We start from the raw sequence: 17,264 nt of genomic DNA, 5'->3' as shown, positions 1-17,264 counted from the left end.
CTCAGGATTGTTCAGAAATAAGGAAAGAATTTTGACACCAAAGCCCCACGCCTGACTGCCTGGAAAATACTACCTTTGAAGTCACTCGACATTTTTATTATTGTTCTATCTATTTTTTGGTGCAGTTTCAATGGCAGGTGTAAGCCCCTGACCACGCCAAGCCGACCCAGGGAGAACCGGCGATTTCTTCGCGTCTTCTCCGCGTTCCCGCTCCCCCAGCTGCCTCTGTCACCTTGCGAAACTGGCAGGCTCTGGACGTTTTGCACGCTGGAGAGAAATCACTGTTTTGCCTCCAGCAAGGAACAGAAATGTTGTAACAGTGACTCCTCCTCAAATGAAGAAAGAGTGAACAAGTGCGCCGAGCGCAGCTTCTCAGAGGCACCCGGGCTGGGGACGCGGGAGCGGAGGCTGCCACCCCCAGGCGCCCCATCTTCTGGGCTGGGCTTTCCCCGCCTTCCTTTCTCTGTTTTACTCAGCTGCGCTCCCGCTTTCTGGATTGTACCGGCTGTCCAGGAAACAGCGCGACACACCATGGGTGGCCGCGTCCCCGTGCGGCCAGCGCTCCCGGCGTGAGAGGGCAGACTTCGCTCGGCGGCACAGGTGAGCACCCGGCGGGCTGGAGCTGGGCGGGCAGGCGGGCGCGGTCCCGGCTGCGGGTTCGAGGCCCGCGCGGGTCTGAAGCGAGCGTGGCGGCGACGCGGGCTGCTGGGGGAGCGGCGGAGGGAACCGCAGCCGCGGCCGCGGGAATTCCGCGCTGTGACCGCAGCCGGCCTCGGGGTGCCTGACCCGAAGACCGCTAAGGTGCTCGTCACCCCGCGCCCGCACCCGCAAGTGCGCCCTTAGGGCGAGTTTCGGCCTGATCGCGAGGTTCTCGGAAGGTGCATTGTTTATGTCCACATGAAAAGTGGGGACATAGCGACCGAGCGGGCAGCGGGCAGGGGCTCCGACAGGTGGTGCGAGGACGGCCAGCTCGGGGGTCTCCCTCCTCCACCGCCGCCACAGCCCCGCACGGGCACCCGCACGGCGGGGAAAGTTTAGGGTCACCTGCGCTGACCCCAGCGGTGTGGCTGCCCCGCACCCTCACCTCCGGGTGCGGGCCGTGCGGGCGAGCAGCCTCCTCTGGTTTTTGGGTTTTTTTTTTTCTGTACCGGGAACCGAACTCACGACCTCGCGCTTGCCAGGCAAGCGCTGTGCCACTGAGCTAAATCCCCAGCCCCGAGCTACACCGCGCGCTGGGAACGCAGCCCGGCGGAAGCGGGAAGGAGAACCGGCAAACTCCGCACGGGGAAGCCAGGCGGCCGCGCAGAGGGAAGGCTAGGGCTAGAGTTCGGCTCCGGGACTAGGAAAATACCCTTTTAATGACTTCTACCCATATCCCGGAGAAGCAATCCGCATTTCCCTCGTAAAGAAGCAATTTAGGCTTTTCTGTGATGGGACTTGAAAATGGTTGCAAACGTTATTATTAATCTGGACGGATCCTTTTGCCTTCATTCAAAGGGTTGACTAGTAAGGATTTCCCACCTCAGTCTGCTGACCAGCGGAGTGCTACTGATCACATAGCTCTGTCCCTTGGCTGTGCAACCTTGGGCAAGACACTTACATTCTCTGGGCCTCAGTTTACTGGGCAAAATTCAGAGAAATGTAACGGGGTAAATGTGCTGTACATTGCAAGGGAAAATAAACGGATGAAAATTTTAATTTTAGTGGTTTTTAAAAGTGAGGGCCCAGGGAGATAGATCATTTGCACATGGGAAGGGGACGAAGAGAGGGAGGGAGGAGGGCGAGGAAAGGAAGAAGTAAAAAGAGCTAGAAGGTGCTATGTACGTGTTTCAGTTCCCCACAGTGAATGTAAGCATTATGTCCTGCAAACATGTACTGATAAAAATTTTAAATTTTTTTAAAAATTAAAAAGTAGGGGTTGTAAGCACTTTTAAGAATTAGCTGTTGAGTTTTCTCCCCGTGGGGTGAGGGCTTCTTATGGAATGCAGGCAAATTTTACATGCAATCCCTGAGGGCTGGTAGATACCTCTGCACACCAGACCTGCACTGCAGGTGAAAATCCACTGTCTTTAGGGACCTGCATCAGGGTCTCCCAGCCAAGCCCCTAACAGCAGTTGGGATAACTACAGGAGTAACTCGCAAGCCTTCTCAGAGGGGTCAACCATACTGCTGAAGGAGACAGCCTTCCCTCCTGGTGTAGTCCCCAGGCAGTTCAGGGGTTCGCCAGTCTTTGTCCCATGCAGACCTCTCCTCATAAGTCTTCCAAAAACTTGCCTAAGGCAACATCCTTACCTCTGGATGTTTTAGTCCTACAGACAACACTGGAGAACCATCCAAAGAGGGTCACTGTCCAAATGAAAGAGCACTGTCCAGGTCACCCAGCTAGCACAGACAGGATTTTATTTGAAAGGCCAGGATTTTATTTGAAAACCAAGTATGACTTGCTGCCTCAATGCACAGTATAGGTAATGGGCTGCATTGGGATCTCTGTACTTTGTCTTTAAGGGACTATAGGTTCATATCTTGTGGGGTCCTAAGTTTTCCACTGGTGTTGCCAGCAAGACGTAGCTCTGGTATATGAACTGGTAAACACACAGGGTTTTGGAACCCAGCATACTGTGCTTCAGATCAGGGCTTCTACATTTTTGCAACCCATTGAATCTTCCTGAGCCTTACTTTCTCTGTCTGCAAAACGAGGAACAATGCAACATTCTTGTACAGTTGTTGAGTAATTAGAAATACTGTTCGTGTCATGCCTGACCCAGAGTCAGTGATGACTTTCCACTATTAATATTAATGAGAGATTTAATTAAGTGTCCAATGGTCTAAACGTTTTAGAGTAGCTTTCTCTTCTTCAGGGCTTGTATTAGCAGAAGGAGTGAAATCAGGTCTAGTCTGATTACTCTCAAAGATGAGTGAGTGAGGGTTCAGATTACAGGGTCCTGTTATTTCTTCAACCGTGCCGGGTCAAGCACTCTGTTTTGCCAACAACTAAAATATTACCAGACTGATGGATTCTCTACCCTTCTGTTTGTTGTCTTTTAGCCCATAATCTTAAACACAGATTCACTATTTGTGCCTGTAACTACAAAAAGCTGGGCATGTAAGCAAGTCTCATGCACAGGTCCATCTCCAATGTACCAGAAACTGTCCTTGTAAAGAGGTCTATGTTGTTATCTTTCGCTGTTTGGCATAGATTTGACTTGAAATTCAGTTCATTCTCACTGCTTCTGTCTCTCTCTGTCACTCTCTGGAATCCTGGCTGCTCAGTCACAAGTGGTTACATGACAAGGAAATGTGGGAAAGAAATATCAGAACCTTAGAAAAAATTGCAAAGATTGATCAGCATAATCTGGATAGATATTCTCGTGTGCAAAATGATAATACTGATAGCTATTATTCATTGAGCCTTGAAGGTGAACTTTCCTATATTACCTCAATTAAATTTCGTAACAACATTGCAGAGAATGAGTAATCATTTAAAGCTTCACTGATAAGGAAAGTGTGCATTAGAGACTATTACAGAATTTGCCTTGTATACTTTTTGAGCCTGGGATTCAAGTCTAGATTTGTCAGACTTGGACCTCACCCCTTTTCCATTATACCCAGTGCTACCAGCTTCTCTGATATCAGAAAACTGCATTGTGACAAATTGGATTTGGATTATTCATGTCTCTCTGTGTAGTTCAGGCTGGCCTTCAACTCACTATGTAGCCCAGGCTGGCCTCAAACTTGCAGTGATCCTGCTACTTCAGCCTCCTGAGTCCTGGGATTCTAGGCATGTGCTACCACACCTGGCCTTGGATTATTCTTAAAAGCACAAGTAAACCAATGTGGTGAGTGGTTTTAAGTGGTGCAAATATATACTTTGTTCATGACACATATTAACAGGTAGCAAGTTAGGAGAATAACTTTCCTGACCCCTTCCAAGCCCATCTGATAGATAAGGCAGCTCTCTACCACCGACTTCCTGGGTCATCCTTATAGGTTAAAAAAAAAAAATAAGCTCCATTCTTTACCACCTTTAGAATCATACTATTTATATTTACTTTCTTGTGTTAGTGATTTTTTCACTCATTTATTCAGCAAACACTTGCTGAATTCTGTTGTGTGCTGGGCATTTGACAGTACAAATAAGACAGAAGAGTCCCACCTTTTGTGGAGCTTCTTGGTATGACAGAGCAAAAGATAAAAGGCAGGGGAACAAACACATAAAGATTATTCCAGATATTGATACATGCTATGAAGAAAATAGAGGCTGGGGGCTAGAGAGTATTGGGGCTAGGGGAAAACTTTAAAGAGGAAGTCAGAGAAGACTCTCTTAAGAAGGTGACCCTTAAAACCTAAATTTGAATTAAGAAAAAAAAATACCTGCCCTATGAAGATCTAGGGAAAGGGCTGCCTTAACAGAAGAAATTGCAAGAGAAGACTGAAGTGGAATGAGGGAAGCAGTAGAGCCTCATATCTAAAGGTAGGCCCTTTAGAAAACATTTGGGATGTAATACAGGGGAATTATTGTTCGAATGCTTATTATACGATTCTAGGCTGTGCTGTGCACCTCATACCTGTCTTATTTAATCTGCCCAGCGATCTGATGAGCTTGCTACTTTCATCTTGACTTTATCATTGAAACAACTGAGACTCATAGAGGTAAAGCAGCTGGTCCAAGGTTACAAAGCTGATATTAGAATCCCTTCATAAGAGGACATTCTGAGTGTCACATGAATGGTACAATTAAAGCTTTGAGATTCCAGGGGGCAGCATGCTACAAGCAGTAAGGCACATTGAGAGAGATTGGATAAAAGTTGGGCATTGAAGGGTAGAATGTTAGGGCAAAGACAAAAAAGAGAGGAGGAGAAAGGACACCCTACATAAAGGGAAATGCACAGATGTATGGCAATGGATATGTGCCCTGGATTTTTGGTTTGCTAACACAGCATGTGTCCTTTGAGATAATCTCTTTTGGGAGATGGAGCACCAACAGAAGGAAAATACAAAAGCATATCAGGTAGTTAATTGTTGACAGTGATTCCTATCTGATTTCTCAAATTTCAGTTAGTGTGTCTAGAGCTGCCCTCCTGAGTACACTAGCCATCACACGTGTGCCTGTGGAACACTTGATATGTAGTTAATCCAAGCTGAGGTATGCTGCAAGTGTAAAACACACCTTGGATCTCAAAAACCTTGTACCCCCACACAATAAAGAAAAACTCTCTTGATTTTTATTTCGATAGTATGTTGTTATAATATTTTAGATATATTTTTAAATGAAACATTAAATTAATCACCTACTCATAGCCTCTTAATTTGTTTTACTGTGGCCTAATAGAAAATTTAAATCATGGATATGATTCACTTTATATTTTCATTAAGTAGCACTGGTCTTAACTAATAATTTAACAAAGATATAACAGAAATATTTCCCCCTATTTTCAAACAACTTTTCCCTCTGTTCTCTGCTCAATATTTTCTCAAGTTTGTCCCCATATTCAGTTATTTGGTGAAAGAGGAGAGAGAAGAGGTCCATCTTTCCCACACTCATCCTCCTCCTGCGAGTGAGCAGGTAGTAATTGGAAGCTCACTGTATCATGTCAAAATTGGATTAGATGAAAAAGACCAGTTGCTTACATTTATCACTATGACCCATCCCCTTACACAGACAAATCTCAACTGGCTTTAGCAAGGCTGTAACAAAAGGGCTGTTTAAATCTAGATTTATAATTTTACCTTTAAATTACTTCTTAATTCAATGTCTTTGTAGATCCTGGCACTTTATAAAATCAAAGGAGGAGAGAGTCAGGATTTCATGATTTTTTTTTCTTAAATCTCATTAAATAAGTCATCTTATGTGGTGACACCCTTCCTGTCTTCTTGATTAAAGCTGCTTGAACAGGCCCAGTTTCCGGAAGGGCTACTTCAGGAGCATCTCAAAAGGCTACCTCTGGTTTCTTTGTTCACTAGCTTAAGAGGCCCTCAGAATATGTCAATGACATATAGATATAAATTTCCTCAGGTCATTTATTCTAAATGGAAAAGCAGTCGGATTGTGGCATTTTTGGAGAAAGACTGGGCTAAGAGATCACAGGCCTAGATTCTACTTTTGTCTACCGATTTGTGTGCCACCCTCAACCTCCTTCCCCCAGTCATCCTGAAGTTTAGAGCTGATGAGATTTCACATAAAATGCTAATGGACAAAAGTAGACTGTAGACCTGTGCCTTGAGTCCTGATGGCTTTGCAGACATTTGCCTGCAAGGAGGCACTTACAAAGCTACAAAAGATTATACAAGGTGCTCTCAGATATACAAAAATGACAGTGGTTCTTTTCCACTTGAAATCAAAGTCCAAGGGAAATGGCCATAGGGAAGCTGACTTGAGTGAACTGTAGTATATCTATATCAATAGGAACACAAATTTTTCAACATCTTATAAGCAAAGAAGTGTATGCCAGACTCCATGAGGGAAATGAAAATGGAAGAATAAAGCAAGGTCCTTGTTTTGGAGGGAGGAGCATAATCCTTAACTGAGGAGAGGGACATAAACATAGTATGCAAGGAGGAATGTAAGAGAACATTCTCTAGGAGTTACATGAATGATGCAATTAGAGTTTGGGGATTCCAGAGGGTGCATGCCACAAGCATTAAAACATACTGAGAAAGACTAGATAAAAGTTGGTCATTGAAGAATAAAATGTTAGATCAAAGACAAAAAGAGAGGAGCAAAAAGGGCACCCCTTCAAGAGAAAATGTGCAGCTGTATGACAATGGATATGTGAATGGGATTTTTGGTCATGTGGGAAAAAACAGTTACCTTAATTCAGTGGCTCCAGATGCTACTAGCTTTACATCAGAATCATCTGGGAAAGTTCAAAGCACTGATGCTCCATCTCCAGAGCTTTCATTTAATCAGTTCAAGATAAGGGCCTGGGCATCAGCTGGGATTTTTGTTTCTGTGATAGTTTTTGTTTTAATTCCCCAGAATATTCTAATTAATATGAAGCCAGAGTTGAGAATAACTGACTAAAAACTCAGATTTTTGTATCGTAATCATGGGAAATGAAGTTGGAGGAGTATTCTTTTAGAGAGAATTAAACAGACAACCAAAGAATGTGGTGTTTACATTATGGAAATTTTATGTACACACGTATTTATGTGTAGGGCTTTTAATGCAAGAAAATTGCTAGAAAGATTCTATCAAATGATGTGACCGTGCTCTTGGTAACCGTCAATACCAGCTGAAGTGTGGAACAGTCGGGATCTTACATCTGCTGGTAGGTACCAAGCTTCATGTAATGATTGCATAGGGCTGTATTATTGTGCTTAATAGTGCCTTGTAACAGCTATTTTGTAATAATCTGTAAACTTTTCTCACCTCTTCAGTTTTACAAATTGGGAAATTGCATCAAATTTCTCTAGCCAGTAGTGGCAACCCTATGGCGCATGTGCCACAGCTGGATGTTTATCACTGAAAGCTCTGGAAGGTTCATTATCGCTGGATCTAGCTGATGATAGAGATGCAATTAGAATTCTCAGTAGCTAAATACCTCATATCTTATGACACCCAAAGTGAGTGTAATGGTTAAGCTTAATTGTGTTAATTTGATTGGCTTATGAGCCACTGAGGTTACTAAAGCACACTTCTGGCTATATTTGGGTAGGATGTAGAAGCATGACCTTCTAGACTGTATATTGTCCTTGCCCACTCCCCTCATTGCCAGTTCAAAGGTGTAAAGGTGCAAAAGACATTTTTTTGCTTTTTTTATTTTAAAGAGAGAGAAAAACCAAAAACAAAATAACAAAGACAAAAACAAAACAACAATACAAACAATACAGAATTTCAGAATAAGATGATAGGAAATAACAATGGTTATTATATTACATATTGTTATTTTCAACAAAGTTGCTTTGATTACCAGGTATAAGAATGCAAAATTGATCAAACAATTAACCATTAACTGTTCCTTTCAATAAATCACTAGAAATTAGTGGTACAGTTATCTTAGCTATCTGTGTGTGTGTGTGTGTAATATATATATAGAGAGAGATAGATATATATATATCCCTTCATTTTCTCCTTTCCCCCATCCTAGTTGTTTTTTTCCCTTTAAAAAAAGATAGGCATAACAATGAAACCGAGTTTCAAAACAAGTTATTAGGATAGTTACAATAGTTAATACATTGTGTAGTGTTGTCTCCCTAGTAGTTATTCAGAACAGAAGATACATGTATGCTATCTTGTCCATACAAAGTTAGCACAGGGGGCTGGGGATTTAGCTCAGCGCCAAAAGCGCCTGCCTGGCAAGCGCAAGGTCGTGAGTTTGGTTCCCGGTACCAGAGAAAAACCAAAAAAAAAAAAAAACAAAGTTAGCACAGGACTGTCTTTTTAATGAACTAAGAAATTAGCTGTATAACAATCTTAACTTTCTTGTATATACATATATTTTTTCCTTTCTTCCTTTCTTCCTTTCTTCCTTTCTTCCTTTCTTCCTTTCTTCCTTTCCCCTTTCCCTATCACAGTTTGTCTTTTCTTTTGAACAATTTCTTCCCAATTCACAATATCTATTGTACATTTCAGATCTTACTTGTTCATTTTTTCACACTGTTGAGACAATACAATGGGTCTGATTTATTTCATTTATGAGTATCGTCTTGAGTTGCATAAATTTACTTATAAAAGCCTCAAGTTTATCTTTCTTTATAGCTGAGTAATACTCCACTATATAAAAATACCGCCTTTTTTATCCATTCCTCAGTTGATGGGCATTTGAGTTGTTTCTAAGATTTTGCTATGATGAATTGCACTGCTATAAACATGAATGCACATATATCACTGTAATATGATGTTTTCAGTTCTTCTGGAAAATTATCCAGAAGGGAAATAGCTGGGTTAAATGAGACCTCTAATCCTAGTTTTTTTTAGGAATCTCATGCTGATTTCCACAGTGATTGTACCAGTCTACATCCCACCAACAGTAAAGTGTTCTTTTCTTCCCATAGCCCTTCCAGCATTTGTTATTGGTTGATTCCTTGATGATAGCCATTCCTTCTGGAGTGAGAATAGCGTCCAAAAAATGAAATACTTAGGTATCAATCTAACAAAGGAAATAAAAGATCTATGCACTGAAAACTCCAATATTGAAGATCTCAGAAAATGGAAATATATTCCTTGCTCATGGACAGAAAGAACCCACATTGTGAAGATGGCCATATTCCCAAAATTATTACATAGATTTAATGCAATCCCAATCAAAATACCATTAGCATACCTCACAGATCTAGAGAAAACATTTCTAAAATACATTTGGAAGCAGAAAAGACCTAGAATAATAAAGGCAATCCTGGGCAGCAAATGCAAAGCAGGAGGCATCACAATCCCTGACTTAAAATTATACTACAAAACTACAGTGATAAAAATCAGCATGGTACTGGCACAAAAAAAGGATCAATTGAACAGATTAGAAGATGCAGACACAACTAAAAACATGCTCAGCTACCTTATCTTTGACAAAGGTGCCAAGCATGTTCAGTGGAAGAAAGAAAGTCTCTTTAATAAATGGTGCTGGGAAAACTGGCTTTCCACATTCTGGAAAATAAAAACTTTAATTTGAGAAAAGATCCCCTAAGTCCCTGCTTGAGAAGGACCTTCTAGCTTCTCCAGGTTTCGTTTCACTGTGCTTAGCCATCCAGACACCAGAAATGGCTGCTGTCACAGTCCAAGGGGGCCCTGGGTGCTGCCCATGCTGTAGCAGATCTTGGTATCATCCACATGATGCTGGTTTTACTGGCATGCAGAATGCAACAGTTATAAGGTCATGGAAGCTTTGACCCAATTTCAAAGGAAAGACTGAGAGGTCAGGCAAGGAACCCCTGAGAGGGCAGGGCGTGAAACTCTGGAAATGAAACCAAAGACTCATTGGAGACCTGAGGAAGTCAAGGATGCCAGGAAAGTAGAATATCTTTCTGCCAAGGAAAGCTGTAGGTTCTGAGAGGAGTCAGCCCAAATGAGACGGCTGAAATCAGAAAGTCTATGGGAATGGGGCACCCAAACCACCTGAAGCTCACACCTAACCACCATGTGCCCCAGATGGTGGACAGAGCTATAGGACTTAATGATGACCTGCTGCATTTCAGATTGCTTTTATGCAGTCCTTTTCTAGCCCTTTATTCTTAACTTTTGGAATGAAGATATTTGCCCAATGGCATTGCATGCATGGGGGTTAGTAACTTATTATTTTTACAGAGGTTCACAGCTATAAATTTGCCTTGAATCTCAGAATGGACTTTGTCTTGCCCTTTTAAAAAATGCTAGAGTTTGTTTGTTTGCTGTGCAGGGGAGTTGTTTTATTTTCTGGGCAGTACCAAAGATTGAACCCAGAGTTATATCCCCAACCCTTTATTACTATTTAGTTTTGACACATAGTCTCACTAAGTTGCCCAAGCTGTGCTTGAACCTTTTAGCTTCCTGCGTCAGCCTTTGGTAGTACTTAGATAATAGGTGTGGGCCACAATGTCCAGCTTAAAATACTGGAACTGTTGAGACTGTAGGAAAAGGATTATCTCATTATTTGTTGTACATAGAATAGTTGTAACAACATGGAGGGGAGAACTATTAACCTGTGGTTTTGGAGATCAAGTGTGATTTAATGGGACAATTTGACTAGAGGTGGAAGTGGTGGTAAGCTTAATTGTGTCAACTTGATTGGCTGGGAAGCCCTTGAAGGGAATAGTAAAGCACACTTCTGGGCATGTCTAGGTGGGCCTAGGTGGACTATGAAGGCATGACTTTAAGTGCTATATCTGGTCCCCTCACTCTTTCCTCTCTGGATCTGCTCCTCTGCTTTGTTTCCAAGATGTCGTAAACTAAGCAGCTGTGCTCTTAGCCTTCCACCATAATGTTTCTGCCTTAGAGCCAGCCAGCCATTGCTTGAAACATTTTGTCACCTCCATAGACAGGGCGCCATGTGTTATGGTTGATACATTGTATCAATTTGAGGAGTCTAGCAGCTTAACTAAGTAACTCGGTAGTTCTACATCTTGAGGTGAAAAGGACATGCCCTTCCTGCTCTAGGATGTTGTTCATTGTGTCAGTGTGAAAAGTTTAGATTAACTAAGTGGCTGAGAAGGGGGCGGGGTCCTTACTCTGTATTTATCCTGAGCCTGTGCAAGAGGAGGGCATGGAGATTATGTAAGTGTTGCAAGCTCCCTGAGTGGGGGGAGCCTGCTTACAATAAAAGGGAGGGAAAGAGGCTTGTTCTGCATCCCTTTTTGCTCTTGCTGCTTTTGCTATCTGTGCCACCTTCAAGTGTTCTCCCTGTGCCCCTCCACCCTTCCTTGGAGCCAGCTGATTATTGACTGAAACCTCCACAAACTTCAAGCTAAATAAACCTTTCCTTCCTTAATTCTGGGCATCAGGCATTTTGTCTTAGCAACGAGAGAAAAGTAACTAAGAAGCCAACGTAAGTCTGTCCTCCTTTAAATTGCAGATGTTAAGTATTATGTCCCAGTAACAAGAAAGCTAGTACAGTGAGCCTACTCAGTCTCTTCTTGGTGTCAGAATACTTGGTTCATAGCAATGTTATTTCTTACGAGTGAATTGGTGTTGCAGATCAATAGGTGAACAAGACTAATTCATCTCATTTTCTAACACTGTGATTGCATGAGTGTCATCCACATGAGGGTAGCCACAATGGTCCTGTGAACCCCATCCTTATCACACTGTGATCTACACTCAACTGAAGTTTGGTCGTGTCCATTTGCACTCACCCACTCTTACTTGTAGCACTTGGTTGTATTACTGCTGCTCCATGTTCCCAGTGCCTGAAAGCTTGTCTGATCTTTCTCATCTGAGGCTCCTAGTCACTGAAAGGATATCAACTTCTTGGTATATACTTAGAAAAAAAGAAAGTCTAGTGCTTTAAAAGAATTCCTTCTTTGTATTGGAAACTTCTAGTCTCATTAACAATGATGACACAGGGGTGTGGGGTCTCCTTTTGAAGGATGATAGAAGAAAGCTAGGGTGCCTAAAGAGGCAGTGCAGCGTCTTTAGTGTAAGTAGGTAGGTCAATTTGTGCCATCTGAAATGATTTTCTTGTTCTCTCTCTCCAAATCCACTACGGATTTAAGATTAGTTTGCAAGAACTTTATCTATTGCAAAAGGCAGACCTCTAAAATAGTGGTCCCAGTGGTCCTTAACACTGATTGCACCTGAGAATCATCTTGGGAACTTTGAAAAAACTTATACCCGTTGAGTCAAGATTCTGAAACCAGGGCCTTGGCAGCTTTGTTTATTTGCAGCTCTCCAAGTAATTATGATTTATATTCAGAGCTAATAACAACTCCTCAGCTATGATTTACATCTTTATTGCTTATATCTATTTCTTCTTTTGTCTTGTATTGGGTTACATGACCCAGGGAAACCTTTAAGCCATTCTATTCTTTGGGAAGCATGATTTTTTAGCATATTAAGTTTTCTATTTTTTTAAGCAGACCTTAATTGCTCTGAATGGCCTCATGACTAAAATTTCTTTTTTAAAAAATTATCTTATTAGTACGTGTTTTCAGTACATGAAGTTTACATTCATTTTAGGGAGTAGGTACACGTACTTAACCTGTCTTGATTCTTTTTTTATTCCCCTTCCCCTCCCCACCCACTTACCCTCCTCTGTCTCTATGCAGTATGAAAATCAGGTTACAATAAGCTCGATAATTACGAGATTGAAAGATGAAGTTTAAGTTTACCTCTCAGCTTTGTATTAAATTTCCCAATTGTTAAGTTGAGCTTTAGTTAACTAAGACTTGGTTTCTTGTCTCAGCGATTTTAAGGCCAATTAATTTCATTCAGTTTCATGCCCTTATTAAAAATATAGTTATAGCAATAGTCCCCAAATACTGTGATTGGCTAGACTTCACCTAGGTGAGTTGGCCTAGTTGGCCACCTAGTTAGTTGGCCTAACTAGGCTGTGTAATGCTCCCTGACGCTCAGAAAATCACTTGTGTTACAGAGGCTGCTAGCATCACATTGGGCTTGGGAAGTAAGAGACACTGGTTTGGAAGGAGCAAATTCCAAGTCACCCAAATAGGAAAAAATCTGGGATGTAGAGAATAACTCTAAAATCAATTACTCTGGGTCCAGTTAAGTCCAAGATTCCAATCCTTTTCAGAATGTTGTATTATTGCCAAAAAAGAAGCAGGTTTTCACATTAGATTTGACAGATAATGTGTCATTTTTACTTTTCTAGGATGCTTATATAGCAGGATTAGAAAATAAAACATTTCCAAGGAGAGTTCCAGGAGATAGATGGACAAAGTAAGCACCTTGGGCATCAGAATTTTGTATTTACTCTACAACCTAAAGGCTAGTGATGGAAGTTCTACCAAGTTCCAGGGGCCCACTCTAGTAGTTGCAGGTAGAGGGATGAAGTTTCTGCTCCTGTGGAACTTCTATTCCACTGAGAAAAGAAAACACAGATGTCCACACTTTTAAAAAGCAAAATCAACTAAATTGGTTGGTGCTAAAATAACACAGAAAGAATAACGTTGTGAGGGCTACTTTGACTAGACTTGAATATGGTGCCCTGTCTATGGAGGTGACAGTTGAGTTGGCCATCAGTCCTAAAGAGAAAACCACACAGAAATGTGAGAAGGGTACAAGCAAAGGGAACAATAAGAGCAAGGCTGGAAAAGTTTTACACGTTTAGGACACACAAAAGACCAGTATGACTGGACCTTAACAGGGAAATGATACAGCCCAGGTCTTAAAATGGAGTTAAGATTTTAATGCTGTAAGAAAATTACTGGGAGCTTTTGAGCAGGGAACAAACATGTTCTAAAGTGCATTTTAGAGCTCTCTGAAGTTTCTGTGTGGATAATGGGCTGAAGACTGGAAGCAGTGCGACAGTGGGACACTGGTGAGAGGGACAAGTGAAGAGGAGGATGGATTATGCTAAGGTGACAGAGGACGGTGGAAGAGGTGCTGGGCTCAGGATTGAATCAGAAAGGTCAGGCCAGCATAGCTCTCAGATAGACAAGCTGGTAAGAGTGCTACCAAACCTAGTTCCATTTGAGATCATAGCTTCTACCCTGACCCAATTTGGACCACTGATTTTGAACCAAAATGGGTCATCATAGAGTCCTATTCAGAAACATTAGGAATTTTGACCTTAGGTTATTTAAGAAGAAAAAAATAAATCCTCATTCGAGAAAAAATTTCTGTTTGCTGCTCTTTACCTTCCAACCATAAAAATTTCATCCTGTCTCAAGATCATTCTGGTGGAGTTTGATGTTTTGATTACTGTGTTTTATGTAAGTGCTGGTATAATCACATTCACATTGTTAGTTTATTTCTTTTCTGAGTATTTTGGAACTGGTTGTATTTACCAAGTCCTTCCTGCTGTCAGACATTTACTGCCTTATACAGTTGATCAGATTCTCTATATAAATGCCAACATCACAGTGACAAGCATTTAATGAGCACTTACTGTACATTAGAATGTTTTGGAAATTTCAGGTCTTAATTTATTTATTTAATCCTCCCAGCCACCTTACTGGGTACTGTTATAATTATCACTGTAAAAGTAAATAAAGGAGGCTCAAGAAAGAGGATAAGTCACTGGCCCAAGATCGTGTTGCTGGTAAGACGCAAACATAGGTTTTGAATTGAGTCTGGCTGCAGACCTCTGGGTTCTTGGCCACTATGCTGTGTTCTTGTTCACAAAACTCTTTTTTTTCTTCCTTTTACACTGGCTCCTTCAGAAGAAGGCTTATTTCATCTGTAAAAAGTCCCAGGTGACACTCAGAAGCACTTCACCTGGGCAGGGCTTATAGTCATAGAACTATTGAGAAGAGAGCATAATTCAGAGACCAAATAATCCACCTCTCCAAGAAGGCCCCACATCTCAACCACCTGCTGTCTGCCAAGGATAATACCTCACCTATGCAGCTAGCTGACACAGCTGACACCACTGGAGGACTCCTGATATATGGACCTCCACTCCCTCTTAAACTCTCTCTGCCCACTGTTCATGGTTTCTATATTGTACCCACCTACCTGCCCTTTCTCATGCGACTGAAGAAACCAAAGTCACTCAACAAAACATGTAGTGAATTCTAGTTGCTTTCTAGAACCATCTTAGGCTAGCCGATGGAATCAAGAAAAATTCATTAAATGTTCACATTGTTTTCACATTGTTTACTTTAAAAATATTACAACTGTCTCTCCAGAATTCTAGTAGAAGTGAAGTGAGCCTGAGACTTGCTTTGACAAAATTCTTCTCACACATAACTTGATCCCTCCATAATCAGCATGGAAGTAACAGACCTTACTCTCTTCCTAGCAACAGTAAAAATAATGGATTTAACAGGATGGAAGTTTATACAAAGAAATTCATTAAGATTTCTTTAACCTAAATAATGAACTCTTTCGCAATGGAAAGGCAATAATTGTAATGATTCATCTTCTGTGCTACAAGTTTAAACTTGAAAAACATTTTAATTAAGTAGAAGGTAATCTCTTTTTTGTCTGCAGTTGCCATAGGGTAATTTCAATAGAGGTAGACATGCATTTATTGAAAGTGTTGGATTTATCTAATCAAATCATCAATCTGCTCATTCAGTTATTTGATTTTTCAATAAAAGTGTTATTTTAAAATATTCTGTAATACTCTTAAAATACTTTGTGTAATTTTATTAACTTCCAAATGCAAAACTTGAATGGAAAAGAGGAACTGTAAATATAATTGCATTAAACCAGGCTGTTAATTAACTTTTGATGATTGCATTGACAATATCAATTAAAGTTTGAAAGCCATTCAATTCTTTGAATATTCCCCAGATAGCTCAGAATCCTACAAAAAGCTTAACTTTTAGAAACTCAAGTTCAAACAAGTGATGTAAATTCCTCTTTATTGGGACAGTTTTGGTTAAATAAGCCACAGAAAGTGTGTGTATCAAATGCAGCTGTGTCTTTTTTTTTTTATTTTAAAGATAAAAGGAGGGAAACATTAACAGACATACAACATTTTACAACATATCACAAGCACAATACAGACAATACAGAGTTACAAACAAAGTGGTAGGGAATTAACAATGGTGGTTGTATTACATATTGATATCTTCAAAGTGGCTTCTCATGAAAACAGATATAAACATGCAATACTGGTCAACCAAAGACTCATTGACAGTTTCTTTCAGCATAGAAATAGAAGACAGAAGAACAACCATGTTATCTATCCTGTATATACATACATACAAAATTTCTCCTTCGTTCCTTTCTCTTTTCCCACATCCCAGAAGCCCTTTACTCTTCAGTGGTTTCCTCATTTCACAGTGTCTATCATACCTCCGAGTTTAAATTAACTCTTTCAAGTTTTACACTAGTGACACAATGTGGTGCTTGCACATGTATGTTTGATTTATTTCACTTATGAGTATGGTTTCTAGTTGTGACCATTTAAATATAAAGGCCTCGAGTTTATCTTTCTTTACAGCTGAGTAATATTCCATTATATAAAAGTACCATAATTTTCTTATCCAATCCTCAGTGGATGGACATTTGGGTTGTTTCCACATTTTAGCAATTACAAATTGTGCTGCTATGAACTTAGGTGCACATATATCACTGTGATATGATGTTTTTAGATCTTCTGGGAAAATACCCAGCAGGGGGATAGCTGGGTTGAATGGGACCTCTAAACCTAGTTTTTGGAGGGATCTCCAAACTGATTTCCACAGTGGTTTCACCAGTCTGCATTCCCACCAGCAGTGGAGAAGGGTTCCTATTTCTCCACAGCCTCGCCAGCATTTGTTATTGGTTGATTTCTTAATGCTAGCCATTCTTACTGGGGTAAGGTGGAATCTCAGTGTTGTTTTAATTTGCATTTCTCGAATGACTAATGATGTTGAACATTTTCTCATATATTTATTTGCCATTTGTATCTCCTTGTCTGAGAAATGTGTGTTCATCTCCACTGCCCATTTTTGGATTGGGTCTTTGAATTTGGAGGGGCTGAAATTTTTTAATTCTTTATATGTTCTAGATAGAAGCCCTTTGTCTGAGGGACAATCAGCTAAAATTTTTTCCAAGTTTGTTGGTTTTCTTTTGACTCTGCTGGTGATTTCTTTAGATGTGCAGAAACTTTTCAGTAGGATGAGATCCCAGTGTTGATTCTTTCAAGTGTTTCACGTGCAATTTGGTTTTTATTCATGAACTCTCTGCCTACCCCTATGTCTTCGAGGTTTTTACCTACTTTCTCTTCCAATTGCAGCTGTGT

At 40.9% G+C, this 17,264-nt stretch overlaps 1 protein-coding gene across 1 annotated transcript in view; it reads left to right on the top strand.

The window, feature by feature from the left end:
• Nucleotides 1-323: 323 nt before the first annotated feature.
• Nucleotides 324-17,264, top strand: part of Prlr (prolactin receptor) — a 165,283-nt gene continuing 148,342 nt past the window's right edge. The window contains exon 1 of the mRNA XM_005386193.2: nt 324-600. The gene's annotated coding sequence lies outside the window, so the exon portion shown is untranslated. The remainder of the gene's footprint in view (nt 601-17,264) is intronic.

This window comes from Chinchilla lanigera, unplaced genomic scaffold, assembly GCF_000276665.1.
Source record: "Chinchilla lanigera isolate Chin_1 unplaced genomic scaffold, ChiLan1.0 scaffold00025, whole genome shotgun sequence".
NCBI classification, from domain to species: Eukaryota; Metazoa; Chordata; class Mammalia; order Rodentia; family Chinchillidae; genus Chinchilla; species Chinchilla lanigera.
Note: the sequence above shows the minus strand (reverse complement) of the source record. Positions and strands in the feature narration are given on the sequence as shown.